This window comes from Columba livia, chromosome 9, assembly GCF_036013475.1.
Source record: "Columba livia isolate bColLiv1 breed racing homer chromosome 9, bColLiv1.pat.W.v2, whole genome shotgun sequence".
NCBI classification, from domain to species: Eukaryota; Metazoa; Chordata; class Aves; order Columbiformes; family Columbidae; genus Columba; species Columba livia.
In genome coordinates, this window is record NC_088610.1 from 16,634,165 (window position 1) to 16,647,435 (window position 13,271).

General features: G+C 38.0%; 1 long non-coding RNA gene across 6 annotated transcripts in view; it reads right to left on the reverse strand.

Moving 5' to 3' along the window:
- The window catches only part of LOC110361139 (uncharacterized), a 165,967-nt gene that overhangs the window by 12,729 nt on the left and 139,967 nt on the right, over nucleotides 1-13,271 (reverse strand). For 4 of the 6 annotated variants that reach the window (XR_010474703.1, XR_010474698.1, XR_010474700.1 and 1 more), the window contains one exon: nucleotides 3,201-3,326. This is a non-coding gene — a long non-coding RNA (uncharacterized LOC110361139). Of the gene's footprint in view, nucleotides 1-3,179; nucleotides 3,327-4,292; nucleotides 4,604-13,271 lie in introns of all 6 variants that reach the window. The other 2 variants (XR_010474699.1, XR_010474702.1) reach the window with 2 other exon arrangements.

Sequence of the window (13,271 nt, forward strand, 5' to 3'; positions counted from 1 at the left end):
ATTAAAATGGGGCTCCTCCTTGCCTCTTGCTACTTGTAAAATACAAAAAAGTGAACTGAGAACAAGTGTATCACTACTAGACTCAAAGAAATGTCAAGTTTAATTCAAATTATTCCTCTACAGTGAATAGTTTGTCTTAGCTGTACTCACATTGAAGTGGATCAGGGATTTTTTCAATGCATTCCAGATTCTATAGCAATGCAAGATATATCAGCTGCAGTTTAGATTAGGGAAAAAATGAATGACTGACAAAGCATTATTATTATGAGTTTACTTCTTGGTATACACTGAAGCGGCACAGTTAACAGCATGCATCCTTGCCTCAGGACGCCATTTGGGCTGTGACATGCCCTCTGGCTGACTGTCACCCACAGTGCACCAGGATTTACATTTGCTTTTTGAATCTTGGATTTCTGCAGTCCCCTTGGAAATGTTCTGATTCACTGTCCCTGTGGCACTTACAAGTCAGTAAGCAGCCAGTATAACAAGAGACACTTTCAGTAGAATATGGTGTTTACTTTGATGAATTAACGAATTATACAGCTGACCTAATATCTTTGAATATTAAAAGTGAAATATCAGCTTCCACATGAAATGTAAATCAGTGGTTGAAGAATAATCAAAATAGCACCATGAAAACAAGATGAAATGAGTTAATGTATAATTCAAACAGTATAGCTAGGAGCAACATTTGTATGTTATTTTATGAATGTTTCTAAATCAAAACCAGGTTCTGATGTTTGATTTCTTTTTTCTTTGAGCCTATTTTTTTGTTATTGGAGATATGAATGGTAATTAAAAGCAACAGTGAATTATGAGGTTATTAAGAGCTGAGATTAAAAATTAAATAATGGAAGTACTATGATCTATATTACTGAGCTCCTGAGGCACATTTAAAGCAAACTCACTAAGAAATTTGTGCTACTTCCATGTCAGCCATTTTATTCAATACAAACCTCATTTGCTGAAAATAGTTTTCAAGGTTCCAGTTAATACTCAGTTAAAAATTTAGTTTGTGGTTCAGGCCAATATATTAACTTTTGAGAGCTACATTGTTAGTGGCCTCAGGTAGAAACCCATGTTAGAGCTGGGCCAAATGTTAGCATTGTATCCTGCAGAAGGAAAGGTGATGTGCTTTGGATGGGCTCTCTCAAGTCAGAGGTTATTTTTATCAGAAGTAGCCTAATCCATCTATGGAGCCCCTTTTGGAAACCTGATAGGGCTGCTTGCCTGACTATCAAGATTTACTCTGTGTAAGAACGACTAAGCTGCAGTGCCTTGTGGAGCTGGAATTGCTCTCCAGGCTGCAGAGCACCCAACATCCCTATCTCCCCATCTTTCCTTAGCGGAACATTGCTACAGCCTATATATTGCATATATATATAATATGTACTACAGGGGTTCATCACTGCAGTTAATGATCTCTGCCTAAGCAAGTTTCTCGATCTGCCTTGGTTTGAGGTTGCTGCCTTTGTAGTCCAGGATAGAGGATTTAGTTTTAGCCACCTAAACGCTCAGTTGCGTTTTGTTAGGAACTGGATTAAGATTAGGTTACAGGCTGTGGTTGTAACTTTTAACATCTCATTAATTGCATGACAGTAGCTTTCAAATGCTCTAAGATTTTAATTCAGGTCCTGCACAGATAGTTAGGCTACTAGCATCTGGCCAATATCTCCTGTTAAATTGAATTTGTAAGCCTTCTTTTTAATCTAGAGAGAACCGTAACTATTCTGCTTTTAAAATACAGCTGAGATCCTTGTGCTGTCTCTCAAAAAATAATGAGAAACCAGTGAACAAATTAGAAATAACACTGAAGGGATCTCTTGTAATTTTCTTTTTTAAATGTGCTCTTTTGTTTTAATACCATCATGTACATGAGTAATGAAGAATTATCTCCTTATAAGCGCATTTAACAACAGGATCTAACAGAAAGAAAGTAATTAAATACCTAATTACTATTGCATAACTGCTTCAAAATCCTACTTTTTTCAACTTTATCCAAACCATTTGAGCAAGAGCCCTGGACCTACCGTGAATTTCTTCAGGATCTAAAAGAAGAACAACTTTAGAGATGAAGCTCCCGCAGTGTTTAATTATTTTAATTGATGTAATTACTCTAAGTAACACTATCATTAGCCCACTTTCTGTTATTTATTTATAAAAAAATCAGGTGTAGCACAATGATATTTTTCTCAGGCCTTGACACCATCCATCAATAAAGAAAGATGTTTTTAATTACTCAGCAACATGGAGACAAGGGCAATAACTAATCATCCCACCTCAATAGGCGATCAGATAATTTTCTGTATATTATTACAAATGACGTGAATATTTTCTTTTTTGAAATACCATGATGCAGAATGAAAGAATAAGGGTTTTTTTTGTTTGTTTTGTTTTTGTTATTTTTCTGGGAATGTACAAAATCAACATAAAAACAAATGCTTGTTCTCTTTTGGCTAACATTCAAACCCTAGGGGATGGGTTTATAAACTGCTGGAGAGCATTCAGCCACAGAATGATTTAATTCACACAGGCTTCATTTCCCACCTTTAATGAATTACAAAAAATATGTCATAAACAGATCTTCGCCCTGTCAGTGCTCCCCACTGGGACAGACAGGCTGTAGATGGACTGAAGGTGTGAAGGGGCCAATATTCAACTTGCATCAAAATAACTGGAAAACCAGAGGAGCAGAAAACCCTGCTCCATTACCTACAACATTCTCCCTTATGTACAGCAGCAATAACAGCTCCGAAAGACTGGCTAATTGGGTTGCTAATTATCACTGGCACAATCACTTTATTCCCTTTTCCTTCCTCCTACTTTAAAACCAAAATCAGGTCAGTTTGCAGCCAGATAAACAAGATCTCGATAAGGACATGGTTTCACAGAGAACACGATGCATACCAAAAGTGATGTTGCTGGTATTGGAACCAATTATACCCTATCAGGTATAATCATCATACCTCTTTTTTTCATGGAGGGGCTATTTTATCTCAGAGTGCTGTGCAGCCAATGTTTTGATATTTTCACATAAATATCTGTTGAAAGGAGAAGCTAAGAGGTCAAACTGTTCCTTAGTGCAGAAGAGAAAGCTCCAACAATAAAACTGAGGATACACATTGACCCAGGCAAGGAATTAGGAAAAATCAGAGTCAGAGCAAAATAAAGACACCCACTTGGCTGTGAGTATTGCTTACTCAATGAAGGATAATCTCCCTGGTGGTCTTCACCGTGCTTCTTATCCAGCTGTAGTTTCACCCACAAGCAGTTTGAAGCAGACAAGTCTTTTGCAGTTGTTTGCAAAGATCCCAGTCTTTTGAGGCCTAGGAGCATGAAATAAATGTTTATGCAATACTAAAATGAAGTAACAAAACATGGAATTGTAGTCACAAAACGTTAAGGACAAATGTAACAGCCTGAACTGTTTCCTTCTGATTTCCTACTCCTGGTGCTCCTGATTGCCCTGATCTCTGAGGGTGCCTGGCTGGAACTGAGAGCTGAACCTCAGCTGGTTACAAGCAGCTCTTTAGGAGGTCTGTCTTACACAGATTTAAGGTAGTGCAGCAATATATATAACCTTTTATTTTGTTTTCCTAAATTAAGTGAGAGTCATGGAGGTTCATAATCTCAAATTGCTGAGATTAAAACCCTGCTATAGGATTTACCTAGATCTATCCTTAATTATAATATTTTATTGATTTCACTGTGATTCAGCCTGCTGAGTGCATTTCTATCAAAAAAAAAATGTGTTGTAGCTGATAACTCAGGATCAGGGAAGTTAAAAAAGCACGAGGGAAGCAACATGTGGGCTGAGACCACGCTGCATTCATAACGCACGCAATGCTTAGGGTTCTAGCCCAGAGAATCAGGGCTCCAGGAGATGGAGTGGTCAAGATTTCTTTACATTTCCTACAAGCAGCCGAATGTGCCAGAATGTGACCAAAGCACAGCTAGAAAGAAAAAAAACAATATTCTCCTAGCTTTGGTCAGCTGAAAGGAGTGTGAATGCTATGATAGCAATTAAAAATGCTCCAAACAAATATGTCTTTAAAGGTCTGAAGCCTGCGTCAACCCTGAGGCTACATGTTATTGCTTTCATTGTTATTTCTAATAATATTACGGGCGAAGTAATTAATCTAAGATGATATTAATGAGAAATTATAGCAGAGATTGTGGGTCCAGAAGGTACTGCTGTCACACGTGATCTATGCTTCATATTTAAAAAGCACCAGAACTTTTTCTGAAAGCATTGATTCGATTATTGTTTCATTTTGCTGACAATACTGTACCTTTTTGTTTTTTAGGAACAGTTTGTTTCCTCTTGTTAGTTCTCCTCCTTTTCCTGTCCTCAGGTCTTATTTATGGACAGCCTTTGCACTAATCTAATTTGACTCTAAGCTGTCCATGTCCATTCATACTCTCAATTATCTTGCATGACGTGCCCTTCGAAGCAAAGCATCTTTGTATGCCCAGTGCAAGCCCACTTCTGTGCTTTGTCCATCACTGCCACAGTTTTCTTCCTGTTTAGAATATCAGTTCTCCACCTGAACAAATCTTAATGGATTTGGTGTCAAGCTGCTCCTCACCAGGCAGACGAGACCTGCAGAAGTAAAGCTTGATAACATTCCTGTGTTCTCTCCCATAGTGTCTGAGCAGAACAAAGGCACAGGGATGGAGGATCATGTATTTGCTAAAAAATCATTCCTGATAAAGTAAAAATAATGAAAGTCCATTAAATTTCATTTATAAATCAAAGTGCTGTTATGCTGACTTTGGGAGCTTTGATCTCCTGCACAAGTCACTCTACCGTTGTGAGTTCCAGCAGCAACAAACAGCCTTTCTGCTTTTAGAGATGCTCTCTGAGATTATCAGATAGATGCTGCTGGACAGCTGGAAATCCTGTCAAAATGCTGACCATGGTCTGCAAATCTTTCTATATCACATACACATTAAGCCTGATAGAATCTGTATACAATGTATTGCTGATCTGGGTGCCAGTTTGCATCAATAGCTCATGTGCAGGTGGTTTTGAAGGCTGCTTTCTTTAACCTACATGTTAATAGTTACAGAATAGGAATATTTGTCATTGTAACAATTCTTTCCACGATCTGAAGAAGCAACAATGCTATAAATAAGGCAGCTTCCATGATTAAGTATCCAGATCTTACAATCCTTATTTAAGCATATCTTTCAAACTGATGAGCAATTGTTTTCCATAAAGAAAACCCATTGTCATCGATAGCCGGGTTAGCAAAATAGAGAGAAAGAAAAAAAAAAAAAATCACAAAATCAACACAGACATAACTGTAGATAATTCTCAGTATACAATCTAAATATGTGCTGCCCATCCCACCAGCCACCTCTTGTGCTCATGCTCTTTACAAGTTGTGGACCCAACCTTATGGTGTTTAGGCTGAAGAACACTATTATTTTTAAGATACCTTAAGAAGGGTATATTCCAGACCTGGCAGGGTACTGACTTGTCTAAACTGAGTTATGATGGAAGTCACAACTTTGATTTATTATTCTCTCACTTGTAGCACAGACCATGGAATACAGCTCTACTGAAGTGATAATCAACTAAGAACAGCTGTTTCTTTTAAAGCCTTTGGCACAGTAGAAGGTGAGCAACTCACATGAGACCAAGCTAACAAAAAAGACGCAGTATATGTGTACAGGGAACACACATTGGGCTTCACGTGGATTACCTAGGAGAGGTGAGGACAGTAAAATAGGGTCCATCGGTTAATGCTTGCTAACAAGAATCAACTTTTGAACCAGTTTGTCATAAATGACCAAGCTGAAGGGCAGTGATACCAGGGAGAAAGACTGCAACAGCAAATGCAACCTTAATGCTAATAATTCAATTTCAGTAAAAAGTGGTGCAGAATGTACTATGCCATGAATGTAGAAAAAGCGTTTGTCCATTCTCCGAACTAGAAATACTCAGATCTGTCATTCTTTTATGAAACTAGATACTATTATTCCTACACTTCATACACCGATAGTACACAGAGACAAACTTAGAGTAGTTGGTCACGTTACAAATTACAGTAACATAATGGTACACGTTAAAGGAATGTCTCTATTTATTCTACGTAACTGTGAAATTAATGTGATTCAAACAAGTGAAATTTCATTATTTTATGGAACACTTCAATGGGTTTCTCCCAAGAGTAGTACCCTGTACATCCACTAAAATTGCCATGGTTACAGTTAATGTTAAAGAATTTTAGCATCACAAATGACGCAGGAAGAGAGTTACTTAATGTAATTTTCTCTAAAGAAAATGATCATGATTTCTAGTCGTCTAAATTAGCCTGGAACTTCTAACCAGTAGTTTGCTCTACAACCTGCTGTGTTATCAAATGATCCTTAACTAAAGTAATTTCGCTGTATAGTACTGAATCATGATGACAATGCTTCTCTCAAGCAAAGTTCAAGAAACCTCTCTTCTGCACTGACACATTTGCCTAAGTAATGAACAGAGTCCTTCTGGTCCACAGACTAGAAGTACCGCAAAGCAGAAATCAGGCAGAAACTGTGTGTCATGTCTAAATATTCTAAACTGTGGGGAGAAATTCAATGGTATTTTATTTTTCCAGGCAGTGAAGGAGCAGGGTAGAAAAAGAAAATAGTCACAACTTAAGGTTAAAGGTGTTTCCCGAAGCAGAAAAGATATTTGAGAAAAATTCCCTCAAGAATATCTAAAAGAGTAAGGCCTCTGAAGAGGTAAAGAATGCATAAAATGTTGCTGAAACTATCAAAGAAGAACCTTGTCAATATAAAATACTACCACAGGCTAGAATTTCAGTAAGCCAAAAACTTTCAGAATGAGATCTGAGCTGAGTCCATCCTGCCATCCAGCTCAGGCTGGCTTGCTTGCTTTCTCAGGGGTAAAGAGCTGTTACCACAAAGGTCTTTCTCTAGTCAGAAGAAATCATGACACCCACAACTTCACCCTGAGCTGTCTGAGACTGGACTATTGCCTGCACTCAGCCCCAACATGCAGTGGGAAAGATAGAAAATTACTTTCCAGAAGTTGGAAAGTGGCTCATGCTCTGCTCACCTCCTGAGATTTTCAGCCTCTCAAAGAGTTGGATTAATATGACGGGGTCCCATCTTCCCCTTAATAGAAATGCTTTGGTGACATTTTACCTTTGGTTTGGAAAATCTGACACACGGGCATTTTAGAGAATACTATACCTGAAAATACAGAAACCTCTATTTAGCTATTATGTACTTTACAGAGATTAATAATCCAGTTAATACAAGTACCTGTGGCAATTCCTGGCAGACAGAACATTTTAATCCTCTGTTTGAGCCCCCCATAGTTAGCTGGTTAGTTGTGCTAGGCATGCATTCCAATAGAAATATCACTCATAGCACTTGGTATTTTCAGGTGTCGTGTGTTCTTGTTGGAGTTTATGGGGCCTAAGTGAAAGGATTAGCACTCAAACTGTCATGCTAAGAAAGGGAAAACAAACCTCAAATTAGCTTATGGAAAAAAAAAATAACAGAGCTCCCCTAGGAAAGGCACATTTTAAATTCCTTAATTTCAAAGAAAGTCATGCTTCAGTTATCTTACCAATGCTGAACAGGTCTCCCCCTGGTTCAAATTTGTTGTTGATGTTGTAGTAAAAATAGGGCAGAAGCTGGCCTGTTCACACCAGAGGAGAAAAAGGACCTAATGTTGTTATGGAGAACACAACGTACCACGGAGAAATAGACTGAGCTGTCAGCTACTCCAGTTGAACAATCGAGGCTGCTACTTGGGCTGCCTATGAGAAAAACTAATAGTATGAAGGGGTGGAAAAACTGTGCAGGACCTCGGTTCGTTCTGTGAGAATAAAAGAGCACCATGGAATCCAGCTCAGAGGAAAGTCCGTCTTTGTAGACAGGTTGGGGCATACATGCAGCTGTGGATGAGCACCGCTTCATACCCTGAGTCTGTGGGCACTGATTCTGTCCACTTCCAAGGCAACTTCACACACACACATGAAAAATTTCTGATAACAGCACCTTGACATTAGCTGCACCCTGGCTATAAGGGTGACCTTCCAAAAGCACCCCAATCACCCTGAACCAGGAACAAGGGGACAGGGCTGCTTTTGTAGACACTAAAATGTAACAGAGCACAGGGTTTACATTATCTCTTTATCAAAAAATATTTTTCATTCTTTTACCTTCTAGCACCTGTCATCAGCTTAGCCAGCTATACCTTATAGCTGATCAGATGTTTTAATCTGATATTCCTGCTAGAAAGCAGTTCCAGAGCCTCAGATTTGCAGTAAATTTGAATTTTAATTCCAATTTTCATTCAAAGTGCACTTATATTCAGCTTTTAAAAAAATGTGTTTCTGTGCTCAGCATTGCTACCCAGCCTAAGTAGCCACTACCCCAGCCTGCCGTCTATCTCTAATATTGATAGCAAGCAAACCTGTCCTCCCTCCGCCTCTGTTTTGACAGGCTACACAAGCCAAGGTTATCCTGATCTTCCTGCCAAATCAGCTCTCCCGTTCCTGGTCATCTCAAAAACACTTTTGTTCACTGGTTTCAGTTCATATCCATCACTCTCTAACACAAGTGGTCAGGTATATATGGTGAGCATCACTGTTTCAAAAGGCCCTTGAAGAGCAGCAGCAATAATTTCCTATTGCTGGGTGTCCTTCCTCATGTCATGTTCAGAAATACTTAAAGGTAAAACACAGACATTTGGAGGAAACTGGAAGATAAACTGCATATCGCTGCATATATCAGCCTGATGCCATAGAGCATCTGGACAAAAGACTGTCAGAGAAACCTGCCTTTAGAATTACTGACCAAAATCCATGTCTAGTGTTCCCTCTCTGCACTGCTGCAGATTTATATCAGGATTTATATTGCTACTGAATTTACAGGGCCAGGGTCTCACCAAGTACTAAATGATCTTTAAAGTTCCCTTCCAAAACAAGCCATTCTGTGATTCTATGATAAAATATTGGGTGGGGTTTAAATTGTAAATACATATATAGCACCAAAGCTTGTGTCAAAACCCTCCTCTCTGTAATTGTGGGGTTTGGATCAAGTCTTTACTGTTACTGCTTTACTCTTACATGCTATGCCAGTTGTGTATGAGCACTGTGCAGAAAAGGTGTAGCATTTAGTCCTCACATGACTGAAAACAAACACAATTATCAAAATAAGTTTAAAAATATTTTCTGGATAGCTATTGCATTCTTTCCCTCGCACAGCACCTGCTGAGCTGTGACAAACAGCTGTGCTACAGAAACAATATTTTTCAGCTGCTTATATCAGCGTGTTTGTAACAGATTGACTGCAGAGCCCCAAGTCTTACAACCTGGTATCTCTGCAGTGTCTCCAGTGATTGATAAAGGACTCTGACCTTCTGCAAATCTAGCTTTGTAACATCATGGTTTGCAACACATATTTTTAAAATTTATTTTAATTTTGTGTGTAAAATTCTCTTTTAAAATTCACATCTCATTATACAATATAGCACAAAAAAGGACAGAGAAGGAAATGCACAATATGTTTTTTTAAAAAAAGAAAAAATTCAAAAATTAACATTACTGTCAGGAAAATTGTTGCTCTGTGGCAGTAAGTACTGTTTCTTTCCCTAGAAAGTACTTTAAAAAGTCCTGTCTTGTGGTTATGGCATTTCCCCTTCTCCTTTAGTTAGCTGCTTGGTATCTGGAACATCATGAAATATGTGCATCTTACAAAATAGCTGTTGCTATGGAGACTTCATATATTTAATTGGAGAAGAAACAGCTGAATAAGCTTTCATTTGCAAGCACACAAAAAGTGCTTTGAAAGTCTTAACTCAAGCAATGTTTTCTTCTCGTTTGCTGCCCTTAAACTTCATATTTTTGTTTTGTTATATACTCACAAAACAAACATTCCCACTTATTCAGTTGTCTGTATTCAAACAGAAAAAGTTTGTAGGAAATCCAAAATGAGGACTTTCACTTGAGGTAAGAGTGGTGGCCTTTATATGTTTCTATACATTAGGCTAGGTAGAGCTCTGCTTCTTCCCTAGCCAGCAGTTTTCCCTATTAGAACAGCTGGGGCAAAAGATAAACTTCATCTCAAGAACTGCAGAATGACACAAAGGGGTCTGGTCTGGACTGCAGACTCTCCAACACTGAACATGAAAAGTTACTCTAGCCCTGATTCTGCCTCTGGATAGATAGCAAACAGGGTAAAGTCAGGGCTCAGCCATATGGTGAAGCCTGATGGCCATATGTTCTGCCACATGCTTTAATATTGGTTGTGAATTTCCTTAACAAATTATTACAAAACTAAAGGGATATCTTGCTGTATCGAAACACAGGTTTCATCAGTGGCTCAGCTGACTGAGCTTACTACTATTTTCATTTACTGGCTTGGGTTTTTTTTTACTCAAAAATACCTGAAAGCAATTCACAGGTTTCACAGAAACAGAATGTTGACTTGGTAGCTCCTGAATGCCTGGAATACTTCTAATTTTGTTCAGTTCCTCTGTGAACTTTTTATTTGCATTTGAACTATCTATTTAATTGATCAATGTTTAATACAGAAAACAACAACAACAAACTCTGAAATTTATCTAATTTGTGTTATATCACCAGATGGATCATAGATTTTAGATATGATTTTGTGTCCTAGAAACAACCAGGATGGAGTAAACAATTCTAGAATTGATGACTCAAGTTAGACCAAGGTACAGCAAGTAGTGAAATGAACAGAGAGCCTCAGAAGCAAGCGCAAGGTTGTAGAAGAGATGTTGAAAGCCTTTACTCTTGTGGTTTAAACATCATGGTTTTACTCGTGAAGAACACTGCAACTAAGTGAATTTTGCAGTTACTCTGATGTTGTCTCAGTGGCAATAATGTTTTAAATCCTCAGAAAATGAGTATCAATATAGCATGATGGTTGCACCCTTAGAGGGATTATAACAACTATTAAAAAATCATTGCTTTATCCACTGAGGCCACATCCTCACATGAGAGACAAGGGTCTCAATCAGTTTAGGAATGAAAGGAAAGGTCACAACATGGGAACTTGCCCAGGGAAAACCAGACATGAGGTACTTATGGCATGCCAAGACTCCCCAGTCACAGAAAATGTTCCTCCAGAATGGTGCTGTGCACTTCTTTTTAGGGATTTTGAGAGCTGCTTGCTTCCAGCGTGGATGTGAGGGCATCATTGCACTGAGTACCACACTGGAGTCTGCTTGATTCATAGACAAGCACTGGGAAACAGGATAATTCATGTAAATAAACTGTGAATTAAATAAAGAGAATACATCATCTATTCTGCACAGATTTCATGAGCAGTTTCATTTGTCTCTCATGAAAGGTCCCCAGTGTCCAATTGGGTTCATCCACATCTAAGAGAACTTAGACTGCACTGTGTAAACACTGGAGATTCATACTGTGATTCTTCACTGATTTCCCAGAGGACGTATACTCCAAATGAAGCTATGGAAAAAAGAAAAGCTTAAAAATAAGTCTGACTTCTCTGTAGAGTTTCAGACAGATTTACAGAGTAGGAAAGATTTCTTTAAAATTATTTTTCAGATTAAAACAAATAAATGCTCTAAATCTATTCTACTATTATGATATCTCTTTGTACAAACACCCCATTTTTTAGCAAGAGTTACCCTTTTTTATTTGATAACTTGTCCATTCTAGGGAATTTGAGGGACAAGAATTAGTAATATTTGGATCATTTACCTCCAAAAGTAATATGCAATTTTGTAGAAAAAGAGTATAAACAGAGACCATATGTTCTGCAGCTTGAATTCCTTTCCATTGCCAGTGGGTCTTCACTTTGCCATTTCCCCTGGGCTCTGTGCAGTTGGCACTGGGAAATAGGTGCTGAGCTGGCATTTCTGCTACCTAAAGTTTGATTTCCATTTGCATTTTAAAATATGAATGCAAAAACTGTACTAACTACCAAAAAAGAAAAAACAAAAAAAAAAAAAAGAGAAAGTTTAGAGGACTGCAGGCACAGATCTATTTCCAGACTCCTATTTTAGGTCTCAATTTCAGATGTTAAATACTTCGCTTTATTTCAACAATTTAGATAGTCCTGTTCACTTCAAATGAGACTCTTGCATTTAAATCCCTGGATGAATCAAGCCCTTAATCTGTATATATTAAACAAACTGCATTATGCATAAGGAAACTCTCAGGACTTGTACCCTGGTCTCTTGTGGCAATATTTAAGTCAATGTCAACAAGACTCACAATACATGTGTAAGACACAGAACTTTATGATTCATGCAGTGCAGCACAAAAATGTGTTTCTGCAGCAACAGAAATTAATTTAATCGGCAAATGTGATAATATCCTGGAATAAGAGTTCTGGAAGATTATTTCTCAATATAAGTGTGATGTATACTTTATCTGATTTTCCTGTAAATTTGTCACAGATAAGCACATCAATAGTTTCACAGTATTTTATGCCACCAGACAAAATCAGTTTTATTGGACTGCCCAAAAGAGTATTTTAATAATACATGGTTAAAGTATTTTCAAAAGGCCTCTTGTAATGTGCAAATGGACAATGTGCAGGTGTGTGTGTTGGGGTTTTTTTGTCTGTGTTTTGTGGGTTTTGGTTGTTTTTGTTTGGTGATGAGGTGGGTTTTTTGGGTTTGTTTGGTTTTATCTAGACTTCTGCCTTGAATTGTGGGGTTTTTTTTCTACTTACACAAAATTTAGTACTGCTGGTTTGAACAAAGATCTCTACAGTTGACCTCTACACAAATATACCACAACAATTAACAAAGCAATTAGACTTTGCAATACTTTACAGTCTGTTGTTGTTTGGGTATGCTTTTTATCCACTATTGGACAGCCATAAGCAAATAAAATCTGATAATATAAAAAGAAGCAGCAGCTTGTAAGGCTGTATGGTGAATCCAAGCTGGTTTAGTGCAAGTCAGCCCTGTGCAAGGCTTTTATAGATTGGTGTGTTAGTATCCACATGGCAAGCCAATATATATTAAAGACAAAACTGGTGATGTCAGCAAGTCCTTTCTTCTTTTCATCCATCTCCTTTTCCAGTTAAAATACATAGTAACAAGGTGCTCATCCTTGATCTGAGCTCTCCACGGCTAAGATTAGCTTTTTTAAATTTACTATGACAATAGTCAGCACAGCCTTTGGTTGTAAGTTTAATAAGGATGGACATGATTTGAAAAGTTGTTTATACTTCTCAAGTTCCCAACTAAAACGTAGCCAGTTTCCAGTGTGCCCCAGTGCTCCTCTGTACTCAAG